The sequence below is a fragment of the Leptosomus discolor genome, chromosome 17 (assembly GCF_034619465.1).
Source record: "Leptosomus discolor isolate bLepDis1 chromosome 17, bLepDis1.hap2, whole genome shotgun sequence".
Lineage (NCBI taxonomy): Eukaryota > Metazoa > Chordata > Aves > Leptosomiformes > Leptosomidae > Leptosomus > Leptosomus discolor.
In genome coordinates this window covers 7149455-7155935 of record NC_141407.1, presented here as the reverse complement: position 1 = coordinate 7155935, position 6481 = coordinate 7149455, and positions in this window count along the sequence as shown.

Genomic DNA, 6481 nt, shown 5'->3' with positions numbered 1-6481 from the left:
CCTCTGCCACCCCTGAGTGACCAGCAGCGGGTGTCAGCCTCTCCTGCCACCCCCCACTGTAACCTCCTGCTCTTAATTACAGCTGACCGCCCCAGCCAGCCTCTGGCAAAGCCACCAGCTTCTCAGCTACTGCTTGCCAAAAAGCTTTCTCTTCCCAGAAAAGCAGGGGCAGAAAAGGCAGTGCCCCGCTGCATGTTTCCCCAGAGGGTGGGTTGTAATAAAGAATGGCTAACTACCCTTTAGAATCCGCTTCACGGCGACCTCTGGCAGCCTGGAGTGGGCATTTCCATGAGCTTCATCAGTGAGACCCTGGGAGTGGTGGTTCCTGGCACAGGAGCGAGGCTTCAGGAAGGGCATTTGCAAGTAGCAAGTACATCTGTGCCACGCTGCTCGCTCAGATTCCTCAATGGAGGCGTGCGAGGTTTAAGGGATTGTTTCAGCGATCTCTGCTTTAGGGGAGCCTTATTCTCCATCTCTTCGTTTTTTTTCCCCTTGTTTTTCCCTAAGTACCAAATAAAAAAAAAGGAGACAAAAAAACCCCGACTGTAAGGTTAAGCCCCAGCTCTCCAAAACCCAAACTTCTCGGTGAATGAAGCTGGATTTCCTCTGGGCATAAATAGCACCGTTTGCCCATATTGATTATTTCAGGTGAGTCTCGGGAACGGCCACGGCCACCCTGTTGGAGACCCCAAGTTCCTGCAGTGAAGCAACACATACGTCAATGTGCAAAATTACTTCTTCCCCGTGAGCCCCTGGGGATGGGCTGGTGGGCCTCCGAGTCTCTGTCCCACGCTCGGCTGTCCCGTGGGGGACACAGCAAGCTCTATGTGACGGACGCCCGTCCCGCTGCTCACTGCCCTCCTGGAAGGCCCCAAAATTTGGGGAAAAGGGCTGTGCTTCCTCCTGCAGAGGGCACTGGGAACTTGTGCTTTTTGCTTTCCGGGGAAGTTCCACTGGAGCTGGTGCAGCTCCTGCTCACACACCCCTCCTGCTGCCCCTCTGCCTCTGCTCTCCCTGGGTTTTGGGCCATTTGGTATAATGTGGACAAGGCACTCGGCCTCGCTGGGGGAAAACAAGGAGCCGTGGAGCCGCGTAATGTGGAAAGCCACGGCTGAGAAGGCAGCCTGCTCTCCGCTCTGCCTGGCAGCCCTTGCTTCTCCTTCTGCGCCAGAGCCATGACATGATGTCAGCTCCTCTTTGGGTGACACCGAGGTGTGGTGGGGATGGCTTCGCCGGTGGTTTATAAAGCCCAGCCGGGACGTGCTGCCCATCAGCTCTGTTTCGACAGTGCTGAACTACCAATCTCACCTAAATCCCCCAATTATGGAGCCTGAACAGGTTTGCCTCAGTTTGGGAGATGCGCACGGCATGGATGGGTGCCTGCATGAGGATACAGGCACCCGTCCATCACGGGTGGGTGTAGTGGGATGAGGATAAAGGCACCCATCCGTCATCGATGGGCATGATGGGCCGAGGATACAGGCACTCGTCTGTGCCATGAGCATCTCCCCCGCTGAGGATGGCCCCTTGCACTGGGTTACTCCTCTCCCATTTTCCCTCAGGAGATGTAGCTCCTCTGAAGTGTGTTGCAAAATCCCGTCGCTGTAGCTTTCCTGGGGGAAGGAAAAAAATGTTCTGCATCAGAGTGTCTGATTTTGATATTCTGTCCCAGAAAGGGCTTTTGTTTTGCCAAGTTGGGTTTGCATCACCTTACATTTTGCTGGAACCAAATGACACATTTTGGCCAGCTGCAATGGCATGTCCTATCCCATTGCCCTTCCCAGAGGGAAACTGGGCTGTGGGGAAGATTTTTTTCCCAGGACTGGAGCAAAGCCAAACTAAAATGATCTCAAAATCCCTTGTGAGATGGCATTTCTCTTTTGTTCAAGCTATCAGATGAGTGTCTGATCTTGCTCTAGCCTTGCTCTAGTCCATATCAGGACATGACCACGCAATCCTTTGGGATCCTGAGGACCCTTCAGAGAGGCTGCAGGGTGGCTGAGAGCTGAGGCTCCAGTGCCTTCCCCCGGGGCTGAAACACACCATGTGCACCAGCCCAGCCTTGAGAGGAGGCTGGAGACCCGCAGCCAAACTCTTCTGCTGTGACAGATGGAAATAGGAAGGGGTTTTTTATGAGATGAGAGAGAAAAAGCTAAAGGCCACTTGTGCAATTAAGTGCCTTAAATGTGGATTTTATTTCAATGTAATGGGATGGTTATTGCGTATAAAAGAAGTGCCAGATGGTTGTTAAAACCACATTTACCAAGTTCTAATAACCATGCATTTGACCTGTAGCCCATCAAGAGCTGCAACCCCTCATTATAACATAGCTCAGGAGCCCTCGCCCCAGGCAGAGCCTCTGGCTGGTCCTGGCTGGGACCTTTGCACAGCAGCAGCACTCGCTGTTCAGAGCAGGACTTGGCCTCGTCGTGCAGCTTTCCAGCCACAGGATGCTTTGCCTGTCTCTACTTGAGCTTTGGTTGGTTGGTGATGGTGACAAGGACAAAGGGATGAAGAGGTGCGAAATAAACCTGCCAGCTTGGGGAGAGGGGCCAGGACCCCTCCACGGGGTGCAGGGCAGTGCAAGGTCTCTGCTCGCCCCAGGGCAGAGCTCTCCTCTGCTGCCCCCCCTGGTGCCAAAGGGCTTGGAGGAGGGAAGCTGGAGGGTGGAGGGTGGAAGATGGAGGATGGCCCTGGGAGGAGTGGGAAGCTGGGGTATAGGTCTCCTTCTTTTTCCCCTGTGGGAGCCTTGCGTGGACACGTGCAGGTGCAGGCAGGGAAGGAATGGGGTGAATTTAGGGAGGGGACCGCAGGTCTTGTCCCCCCACTGCCTCCCACACCCACTGCACACAACGCACAGGATTTGGGTGGCTCAGTCCCTGCAGCGGCCCCGAGGAGAGCAGTGCACAGCACCAGCCTTCACAGCACCTCTGGGTTGGATCTGGCCCCCGTGCATTCAAGGGGAGCCCAGGACAAGCAGGGGAATGAGCCCCCAAACCTGTGGGCTGTGCTGCAGCATCCCTCCTCCCAGCTCTGCCTGCCAGCGGTGCAGCCGGCCTTCCTTCTTTGGTAAAGTCTCCAACAATTCCCTTTTTAGGCTTAATACCACGAGTCCTGGGAAGGAGCGGGAGCCTGTTCCCCAGCCCCCAGCCCTGCTGGGGCGGCTCTGAGCAGAGGGACTGCCCATAGGGCTAAAGCCCGTGCTCTGGCTGCCTGCAAATGGTTTCTCAAGACAGCCCTTCTTCAGGGTGCCCTGTGCCCCAGCAGCTCCTGCCTCGCTGGAGAGGCACCGCTGGTCCCTGCTCTGTGGGAGCTCGGCTGCTCAACCTGCTTTCCCAGGAGCACACCTCGCCCTGGCCAGCACAAAGGTATTACTGCTCTGGCCAGGGTCTGCTTTCCTTATTACTACTCCTGGAAAGCTCTTGTTGATGAATCCCAGCTGGGAGACATTTTTTTTGGGGGGGGGGGGGGTGTTGTTAAATTGTTGTTGTGTATTTTTCTGTGATACTGTTCGTCCTCCCCTCCTCATCCCGCTCTGTGTCCCACCGGCCCCCCTGGCAGGAGGGGGTGAAGGGCTGCCAGGCTGCCAGGACCCGAACCTGACCCGGTGTCACACCTGTGAGCTCCCTGGGCACCCTGTCACCAGGAGCACTGCCCACTGCGGGGCTCTTCCAGTTAGCCCAGTCCCTACACTGGCAGGCAGCTGGGAGGGGCTGGGGCTGGCAATGCCTCCAGCCTCCCATGCCCTCCTGAGGGCATCCCAAGTGCGTGGCCCCCACGTGTGCCCCTGCAGTATTCATCTCCTACTGGCAAAGTGATTTACTGACCCCAGCAATGCGACCCGCACCCCTGCACTGCCCAGCCCTGGGCAGGAGGGTGGGTGCGAAGCTGGGAGCAGGATGGGAACTCATTGAAAAGCTCCAACGGATGGGTTGTGTTTGCACCGTTCCCATCATCCATGTTGAAACTCGCCTGTTTTTGCGGGATGTTGTCGGATCTGGGCTCCTCAGCCAGATTCTCTCTGCTGAGGAGATGGAGGTGGAGCAGAGGAGGTGGGAGGGGAAGCCGTAGGGAAAGGGAAGGACCGGGCTGGGACACTCAGCAGGGTCATACACTTGCCTCTCAATCACATGAGAGGTGGGATGAGGCAGACAGGTTAAATCCTGCTGTTCAAGCCACTGGTTTTCCTGGCTCCCCTTGGCTCTGCCATGCCAAGACCAGGCATTTTCCTGGCAGCTTCACCCCCACAGACCCCACTGGGGTGGGGGGGGCCATAAAAACCTACCTAAAGGAGCCAGCAGGAAAACCCACCTAGCTGGGGTCTGGAGTAATTGAAGGGAAAACGTGTCCTGACCCATGCAGAGCCACTGGGTGGGTGGAGGTGGCTGGGAGGGGGTGGTGGGGGACCCTGCCTGCCTGGGAGATGTCCCTGCAGGTTTCCCCTTGCATTTGCCCAGCCTTAGCCTGTGCCCAGCTCCACTGGCAGCACAGCAGCCACTCAGACCGGGGTGTTTTACTTAACATCACCTGGGCTTTGAGCTGTGCTGGAGCATGATGAGCTGCCCCAGGGAGCTGGCAGAGCCCCCTCCTCACCTCCTGCTCTGCAGTGCTTTGGCCTATTGCACCCTTGGGAGAGGCTGTGCAAGCCCCAGCTCCCATGGGGAGCAGTTTGAGGACCCCAGTACAGCTGGGCTTTGTCTTGGAAGTTGTGGGGGCACAGGCTTTGCCAGGGGATGGAGGAGCACATGTAGATATGGAGGCATCCTCAGCATATGTCAGCATGGCATCTCCTTGGGCTATGTTGGAGCCCTGGATGGAGGGGACCCTACCCACTGAGGGTGCCACGTGGGGTGGCACAGGTTCCCCCACTGCCTCGGTCCAGGATGCCGTATCTGCAAACCGCTCCTTGTTCCCCAGGGCTCATCTCTCAGAGTGGCTCCAGAGACATTCCCATCCACAGGGCTGGGGGATGAGGTGGCTCTGCCCCACCTGGTCCCCAGGAAGGGGGAAACTCATTCCTCTCACATCGCCCATGTGGAACTGGCTCCGTGCAGAGGCGGCTGCTGAATGCTTGACAGCTTGTTTAGATAGAAAGCAGGGGGAAAGGGAACAGCAAGTCCTGCTTCTGCAAGCTCACAGGAGAAAAGCTGCTGGGAGTTTTTGAGGTAAGCAGCACCTCCAGCTCAGCCGCCCTGGGCCCCAGAGAAGCCCCCACCACAGGCGGGCCCTGGGGACATATCCCACTCCCCAGGCCTGAAGATATTTCCCATATATTTGGTACGATGAACCACACAAAACTCTTAGTAATGCCTCCTTTCGGGATGGTGCAAGCAGCCCAAAGCTGTGCCCCTAGTGCAGGGAAGATTTGCCCATCTTCCCCCCCTATCCCCCGGGACCAGCAGCTGGACAGGCTCACAGGCACTGTTGGAAACTTGTCCCAGCAAACTGCTCCCCAGATGGGCTAGAAATCCTGAGGCTTTGAACCCAGAAAGCCCACCAAGAGGTAATGCTGGGGTTTGTGCTGGATCCCCAGAAACTCTGGCATCAGTAACTGCTGAGATGCGATGTCCTGGCCGAGCCCAATGCCCGACTCCTGCTGGGGGCATGGGTACCACTGCTGAGCAGGGCTCCAGGCTTCCCTCCATCCTCCACCCTGCTGAAGGCGAGGAGCATTAGTAGATATTCCCTGCTCCTGCAGCAATTTTCAGTAATGAAATCCCCAAGGATGAGACTTTCTGGCACATCCCTCAGTGACTCTGAAAGCCTTTTGGAAAGTCCTGCTTGGCAAGCAGGGGAGGTGGACCAGTAGCCTTGAGGGCCAGCAATGGTTTAGCACAGGCTCCATGTCCAAAGGCAACAGTAATGCTGCCAGGATGGGTCTGAAATCATCAGCACGGAAGAGGCTAGAAGACACTGCAGCACTGGTAAATACGGGATATTTGAGCTTGAGGTCCTCTCTCTGTTGTAGAAAAGAATAAAGTCAGCACCACCCATTGCACTGCCTCCTGCAAGGGGTGGGCAGGTCCTTACTCTTGATGGCCCCAGATCAGGGACACGGGCAAGTCACTTGCAAACCTTTGGTGGCCATGCAGAGGAAGCAGCCAAGCTGCTGTGCTCCTCAGTGCTGAGCAACCAGAGAAAACCCTTTTCTTGGCTTTGGCAGCACACAAGTGTGGGTGTAGGGTGATGATGGGCACAGGGGAGGACCTGCCACAAAACTCCTGCATGCGGTAGAAATCCCAGCTTGGCTGATAATATTGCCCTTCTGCTCTAGCTTTCCTTGAGTCCTTAAATAAGAAAAAACACCCCAGGGAGCAGTCAGAGAAACTATTAAAAATAATTAAATTAAAACAAAGTAAATAAATGCAGACAGATTGAAGAAATAGCCCTGGCTGCAAGAGCCCTGGCCTCCCGTGCTGCCATGCCGATGCTGCTGGTGAGGCAGCCAGGGCTGCAGCACAGAGCTCCCAATGCTTCTGAA